This window comes from Cryptomeria japonica, unplaced genomic scaffold (genome assembly GCF_030272615.1).
Source record: "Cryptomeria japonica unplaced genomic scaffold, Sugi_1.0 HiC_scaffold_262, whole genome shotgun sequence".
Lineage (NCBI taxonomy): Eukaryota > Viridiplantae > Streptophyta > Pinopsida > Cupressales > Cupressaceae > Cryptomeria > Cryptomeria japonica.
The window spans coordinates 72,501-80,451 of record NW_026729084.1 but is presented as its reverse complement, the minus strand read 5'-3'; positions in this window follow the sequence as shown (position 1 = coordinate 80,451).

Sequence of the window (7,951 nt, the reverse complement as noted above, 5' to 3'; positions counted from 1 at the left end):
CGCCAACCTCAAAGACCCTACGGTATGGATGAAGTCGGAAGTTGGGTCCGATGACCGATTCGATATGTAGGCATACTCGCGAGGTCGGAATTTGGGTCCGATGACCTGCCACGTGCAGGAAGGCGAATGTTGGCACTGTGCGTTGCAAGGTGCGCACCAAGGCGCTGGTTCGGTCGTTGGAGGCGAGTTCGGAAGTTGGGGTCGATGTCTTGATCGGAGGTGCAAACTACACAGGTGTGGGAATCGGACAAATAGCTTATATAGGGGAGGTGTATGCTTCGTTGGGTCGACTCCCCGGGTTGAGCGCACCGCGCCAACCTCAAAGACCCTACGGTATGGATGAAGTCGGAAGTTGGGTCCGATGACCGATTCGATATGTAGGCATACTCGCGAGGTCGGAATTTGGGTCCGATGACCTGCCATGTGCAGGAAGGCGAATGTTGGGACTGTGCGTCGCAAGGTGCGCACCAAGGCGCTGGTGCCGTCGTTGCAGTCGAGTTCGGAAGTTGGGGTCGATGTCCTGGTCAGAGGTGCAAACTACACAGGTGTGGGAATCGGACAAATAGCTTATATAGGGGAGGTGTATGCTTCGATGGGTCGACTCCCTGGGTTGAGCGCACCGCGCCAACCTCAAAGACCCTACAGTATGGATGAAGTCGGAAGTTGGGTCCGATGACCGATTCGATACGTAGGCATATTGGCGAGGTCTGAATTTGTGTCCGATGACCTGCCATGCGCAGGAAGGCGGAATTTGGGTCCGATGACCGAGTTGATGGCGTGCCATGCGCAGAAAGGCGGAATTTGGGTCCGATGACCGAGTTGATGTTGATGGCCCGCCATGCACAGGAAGGCGGAATTTGGGTCCGATGACCGATTTGAAGGCGTGCCATACGCAAAAAGGCGGAGTTTGGGTCCGATGACCGAGTTGATATTGATGGCCCGCCATGCGCAGGAAGGCGGAATTTGGGTCCGATGACCTGACATACGCATGGAGTCCGACTCGGGGGCCGATGTTCGATTCGATGACTTGCATTGTGGGTAAAGTCGGAAGTTGTGGTCTTTGACCCGATTCGATGACCAGACTTCGGCTGCTTGAGAATCGGACAAATAACTTATATAGGGGAGGTAGTGTTCTCGAGCATCCTCCCCCCGTGCCCGTTTATGTCGATTGATGCTGGTGCTCGACTGGTTGGAGCGCTCGGATGCAAAAATCTTGCACCAGGATTTATCGATTGTGATGGACACGGCAAGTCTCCTGATTGCTATGCAGGAGCTCATCGTGAATCTCTATGCGGCCTTGGTATGGACTCGACCTGCGGAATGGTTCGGCAATGGTAGTCGCTCCAACACGTCCTTGCAATGGCCACAGAGGTGATTCGACTAGAGCTCCAGTCTAGCTTTTGGGTTGCTTGGCGGACTGGTATAGCCGCGATCGAGTTCCGGCCATGAACGTTTTAGATAGCTCTTGGGCTTTCTGGGACGGAAGTCGGAAGTTTGGGCTGTTGTCCGATTTGATGACCATTCTTCGGATGTGTGAGAATCGGACAAATAACTTATATAGGGGACTGTGTTGTCTCACGCAGCCCCCTCCGTGCCCCTCTATCTCGACCGATGTTGGTGCTTGAAAGGGTTGGGATCGCTCGGATTTATAAACGTGCACCACCATTTGTCGAGTGTGAGGGACGCGGCAGGTCTCCTAAATGCTATGCGGGCGCTCTCTGAGAATCTCTATCCGGCCTCGACACAGACTAGTCTTGCTGAATGGTTTGGCACTGGTAGTCGATCCAACACGTCGTTGTTGTGGCCGCCTAGGCGATTCGATTCGAGCCCCCGTCTAGCTTTTGGGTTGCTTGGCGGATTTTGCCCTATCCGCAAGTGAGCTCGGTCCCTAAACGTTCGAGAAACCCGATTGCTATGCGCCGACTCTCTTTCTTGCGAGCCTCCATCTAGCTTTTGGGTCTCTACGGAACGGAAGTCGGAATCTGGGACCGTTGTTTGATTCGACGAGGCAGACTACGGTTGTGCGAGAATCGGACAAATAACTTATATAGGGGAGGTGTTGACTGGAGCATTCTCCCCCGTGCCCCTCTAACTCGACCAATGCTGGCGCTCGAACGGTGGTAGCGCTCGGATTTTCATTGAGCGCCAGCATTGGTCGATTTAGAGGGGCATGCGAGATTCCCGAATGCTATGCGAGGGCTCTAACGGAAATGTCTATTGGTTTCGGTATGGATGCAATTGCGAGTGGTTCGGCAAAGGTAGTCGTTCCGATGCGTCCATGTCGTGGCCAAATCGATAATTCGATTTGAGCCCTCGTATAGCATTTGGGTCTCTCGATGTGATTCCGCATTCCAGTCCCTTTGGGCACTGCTTGAGCCGCATCCCAGGGGGTTCCCTTCCCAATAATCTGCCTCGCAACCCGATTGCTATGCGGTGAGGCTCCTCGGCCGCCTCGGAACTATCTGTGTATCAGACGCATCGCGGGATAAGGGGTTGGCAACGGTAGTCGCCCCAAGCGCGTCCGATGCTTGGACCATTCCGAGGCGGCCCTGAAGCCTCTTCCGTCTAGCCGTTGGGTCCTTCTCGCCGCATCCCTCGCCTCGCACCCCGATTGCTATGCGGTGAGGCTCCTCGGCCGCCTCGGAACTATCTGTGTATCGGACGCGTCGCGGGATAAGGGGTTGTCACTGGTAGTCGCCCCAAGCGCGTCCGATGCTTGGACCATTCCGAGGCGGCCCTGAAGCCTCTTCCGTCTAGCCGTTGGGTCCTTCTCGCCGCATCCCTCGCCTCGCACCCCGATTGCTATGCGGTGAGGCTCCTCGGCCGCCTCGGAACTATCTGTGTATCGGACGCGTCGCGGGATAAGGGGTTGTCATTGGTAGTCGCCCCAAGCGCGTCCGATGCTTGGACCATTCCGAGGCGGCCCTGAAGCCTCTTCCGTCTAGCCGTTGGGTCCTTCTCGCCGCATCCCTCGCCTCGCACCCCGATTGCTATGCGGTGAGGCTCCTCGGCCGCCTCGGAACTATCTGTGTATCGGACGCGTCGCGGGATAAGGGGTTGTCACTGGTAGTCGCCCCAAGCGCGTCCGATGCTTGGACCATTCCGAGGCGGCCCTGAAGCCTCTTCCGTCTAGCCGTTGGGTCCTTCTCGCCGCATCCCTCGCCTCGCACCCCGATTGCTATGCGGTGAGGCTCCTCGGCCGCCTCGGAACTATCTGTGTATCGGACGCGTCGCGGGATAAGGGGTTGTCACTGGTAGTCGCCCCAAGCGCGTTCGATGCTTGGACCATTCCGAGGCGGCCCTGAAGCCTCTTCCGTCTAGCCGTTGGGTCCTTCTCGCCGCATCCCTCGCCTCGCACCCCGATTGCTATGCGGTGAGGCTCCTCGGCCGCCTTGGAACTATCTGTGTATCGGACGCGTCGCGGGATAAGGGGTTGTCACTGGTAGTCGCCCCAAGCGCGTCCGATGCTTAGACCATTCCGAGGCGGACCCGAAGCCTCTTCCGTCTAGCCGTTGGGTCCTTCTCGCCGCATCCTTCGCCTCGCACCCCGATTGCTATGCGGTGAGGCTCCTCGGCCGCCTCGGAACTATCTGTGTATCGGACGCGTCGCGGGATAAGGGGTTGTCACTGGTAGTCGCCCCAAGCGCGTCCGATGCTTGGACCATTCCGAGGCGGACCCGAAGCCTCTTCCGTGTAGCCGTTGGGTCCTTCTCGCCGCATCCCTCGCCTCGCACCCCGATTGCTATGCGGTGAGGCTCCTCGGCCGCCTTGGAACTATCTGTGTATCGGACGCGTCGCGGGATAAGGGGTTGTCACTGGTAGTCGCCCCAAGCGCGTCCGATGCTTGGACCATTCCGAGGCGGACCCGAAGCCTCTTCCGTCTAGCCGTTGGGTCCTTCTCGCCGCATCCCTCGCCTCGCACCCCGATTGCTATGCGGTGAGGCTCCTCGGCCGCCTTGGAACTATCTGTGTATCGGACGCGTCGCGGGATAAGGGGTTGTCACTGGTAGTCGCCCCAAGCGCGTCCGATGCTTGGACCATTCCGAGGCGGACTCGAAGCCTCTTCCGTCTAGCCGTTGGGTCCTTCTCGCCGCATCCCTCGCCTCGCACCCCGATTGCTATGCGGTGAGGCTCCTCGGCCGCCTTGGAACTATCTGTGTATCGGACGCGTCGCGGGATAAGGGGTTGTCACTGGTAGTCGCCCCAAGCGCGTCCGATGCTTGGACCATTCCGAGGCGGCCCCGAAGCCTCTTCCGTGTAGCCGTTGGGTCCTTCTCGCCGCATCCCTCGCCTCGCACCCCGATTGCTATGCGGTGAGGCTCCTCGGCCGCCTTGGAACTATCTGTGTATCGGACGCGTCGCGGGATAAGGGGTTGTCACTGGTAGTCGCCCCAAGCGCGTCCGATGCTTGGACCATTCCGAGGCGGCCCCGAAGCCTCTTCCGTGTAGCCGTTGGGTCCTTCTCGCCGCATCCCTCGCCTCGCACCCCGATTGCTATGCGGTGAGGCTCCTCGGCCGCCTTGGAACTATCTGTGTATCGGACGCGTCGCGGGATAAGGGGTTGTCACTGGTAGTCGCCCCAAGCGCGTCCGATGCTTGGACCATTCCGAGGCGGACCTGAAGCCTCTTCCCTCTAGCCGTTGGGGCTTTCTCGCCGCATCCCTCGCCTCGCACCCTGATTGCTATGCTGTGAGGCTCCTCGGCCGCCTTGGAACTATCTGTGTATCGGACGCATCGCGGGATAAGGGGTTGGCAGTGGTAGTCGCCCCAAGCGCATCCGATGCTTGGACCATTCCGAGGCGGCCCTGCAGCCTCTTCCGTCTAGCCGTTGGGGCCATCTCGCCGCATCCCCCACCTCGCACCACGATTGCTATGCGGTGAGGCTCCTTGGCCGCCTCGGAACTATCTGTGTATCGGACGCATCGCGGGATAAGGGGTTGTCACTGGTAGTCGCCCCAAGCGCGTCCGATGCTTGGACTATTCCGAGGCGGCCCTGCAGCCTCTTCCGTCTAGCCGTTGGGGCCATCTCGCTGCATCCCCCACCTCCTCGGCCGCCTCGGAACTATCTGTGTATCGGACGCATCGCGGGATAAGGGGTTGGCAGTGGTAGTCGCCCCAAGCGCGTCCGATGCTTGGACTATTCCGAGGCAGCCCTGCAGCCTCTTCCGTCTAGCCTTTGGGGCCTTCTCGCCGCATCCCTCGCCTCGCACCCCGATTGCTATGCGGTGAGGCTCCTCGGCCGCCTGGGAACTATCTTCGTATCGGACGCATCGCGGGATAAGGGGTTGTCACTGGTAGTCGCCCCAAGCGCGTCCGATGCTTGGACTATTCCGAGGCGGCCCTGTGGCCTCTTCCGTCTAGCCGTTGGGGCCATCTCGCCGCATCCCCCACCTCGCACCCCGATTGCTATGCGGTGAGGCTCTTCGGCCGCCTTGGAACTATCTTCGTATCGGACGCATTGCGGGATAAGGGGTTGTCACTGGTAGTGGCCCCAAGCGCGTCCGATGCTTGGACTATTCCGAGGCGGCCCTGCAGCCTCTTCCGTCTAGCCGTTGGGGCCATCTCGCCGCATCCCCCACCTCGCACCCCGATTGCTATGCGGTGAGGCTCCTCGGCCGCCTTGGAACTATCTTCGTATCGGACGCATCGCGGGATAAGGGGTTGTCACTGGTAGTCGCCCCAAGCGCGTCTGATGCTTGGACTATTCCGACGCGGCCCTGTGGCCTCTTCCGTCTAGCCGTTGGGGCCATCTCGCCGCATCCCCCACCTCGCACCCCGATTGCTATGCGGTGAGGCTCCTCGGCCGCCTTGGAACCATCTTCGTATCGGACGCATCGCGGGATAGGGGGCTGTCACTGGTAGTCGCCCCAAGCGTGTCCGATGCTTGGACCATTCCTAGGCGGCCCTGAAGCCTCTTCCGTCTAGCCGTTGGGGCCTTCCCGCCCCATCCCTCGCCTCGCACCCCCGATTGCTATGCGGTGAGGCTCCTCGGCCGCCTTGGAACCATCTGTGTATCGGACGCATCGCGGGATAAGGGGTTGGCACTGGCAGTCGCCCCAAGCGCGTCCGATGCTTGGACCATTCCGAGGTGGCCCTGAAGCCTCTTCCGTCTAGCCGTTGGGGCCTTCCCGCCCCATCCCTCGCCTCGCACCCCGATTGATATGCGGTGAGGCTCCTCGGCCGCCTTGGAACTATCTGTGTATCGGACGCATCGCGGGATAAGGGGTTGGCACTGGTAGTCGTCCCAATCGCATCCGATGCTTGGACCATTCCGAGGCGGCCCTGCAGCCTCTTCCGTTTAGCCGTCGGGGCCTTCCCGCCGCATCCCTCGCCTCGCATCCCGATTCCTATGCGGTGAGTCTTCTCGGCCGCCGCGGAACTATACCTGTTATTGCTACTGCATCCTTCGGCTGGTAACCTCCTCTGCCGCCTTGGAACGTTCTCTTTGTCGGACGCGTCGCGGGATAAGGGGTTGGCACTGGTAGTCGCCCCAAGCGCGCCCGATGCATAGACCGCTCCGAGTCGACCTTGCTTTCAGCCTCTCACATGCATAGACCTCTCTGAGTCGACCCTGCAGCCTCTCACGTTTAGCCTTTGGAATCTCGCCTCACAACATGATTGCTATCCTTGATGCATCCCTTGCCTCGAGCCCTGATTGCTTTCTTGGCTGCATCCCTCCTCTCCTCACAGCCCGGTTGTCATCACTGCTTCATCCGTCGCTTCATGCATTCTGGCTGCTGGGCCCTTCCCACCGCACACCTCGATTGCTATCTCTTCTGCATCACACACCCCGATTGCTATCTCTGCTACATCCCTCGGCTCTCACTTCTGCATCCTTCGCCTCACACCTCGATTGCTATCAATGCTGCATCCGTAACCTCACACCCCGATTGCTATGCGGGGAGGCTCCTTGGCCGCCTTGGAAATTTCTGTGTGTCGGACGCACCGCGGGATAAGGGGTTGGCACTGGTAGTCGCCCCAAGTGCGCCCGATTCTTAGACCGCTTCGAGGTGACCTCGTAGCCTCTTTCGTCCAGGCTTCCTGCCTTCAACGCCCTTTTTACACCTCGATTGCTATGCGCGGGCTCGTTGGCGTCTATCACCTCTCTGCGAAGAGTGGCACGATGATTGTTGGGGTAAATCGTAGCAGTCCGATCTCTGGCCTTGGGCCATTGTGAGGGCTGATCGATTTCCTGTGCGCATCTCGTGTTCGCCCAGTAACAGACTCGACGACTTGTAATCGGTCTTGTTCCCGATTGTTCCTGGAGGTAGTCTTCGGAACTCTTGGATTTGACCTGTCACTCGAACTGTCCTCTTCCGAGGATGCTTGTGTGTGTGTGCTTGTGCCATTTCCTTGGCGGTATTAACGAGATATTAAAGAGCGGAGTGAGCGCCTCGCCCAGCTATGTTTGGGGCTCTCACTCCCTTACCCGGTGTGCGACCGCTTTGCACGTAGGTTGCGGAGCATCGCGACTCTTTCGATGTTTGGCGGTTGTCTTCCGGTGATGCGTTGGTCCCGAAGTGCACGTTACTAGCATTTCTGCCATTGTTCTCGATCTTTGGCACGTTCCTTCGTTGCAATTGGATATATATCTCCGTTTATACGCGCAGGCTTCTCCCGCCTATTCAGCGCTGTCCCACTCTCAGCACTCTCGTGGTCTCCTTGGCTTCTCTCTCCCGTGAGCGAGCTCTCTTCTCGAGTCTTTTCCATGTCCCATGGAGGTTGCCTTGCGAAATTCGGGCACACAAACGTGACCGGATAAGAGCGGAATTGCCTATGAGGAGAAGCTCACCTTAGGGAGCAGCAATGCCGAGTGTTTCGACAGAGGGTAGAGGGGGCGTTGTTTGGGCGGTTGCACAAAAGAGTGCTACGTTTGCACTGAAGGTTGCTTCTTCGTCTCCGACGAACTCTTCGAGGCAAAAAAGCTTGTTTACGGGGTCGAGGTGGGACT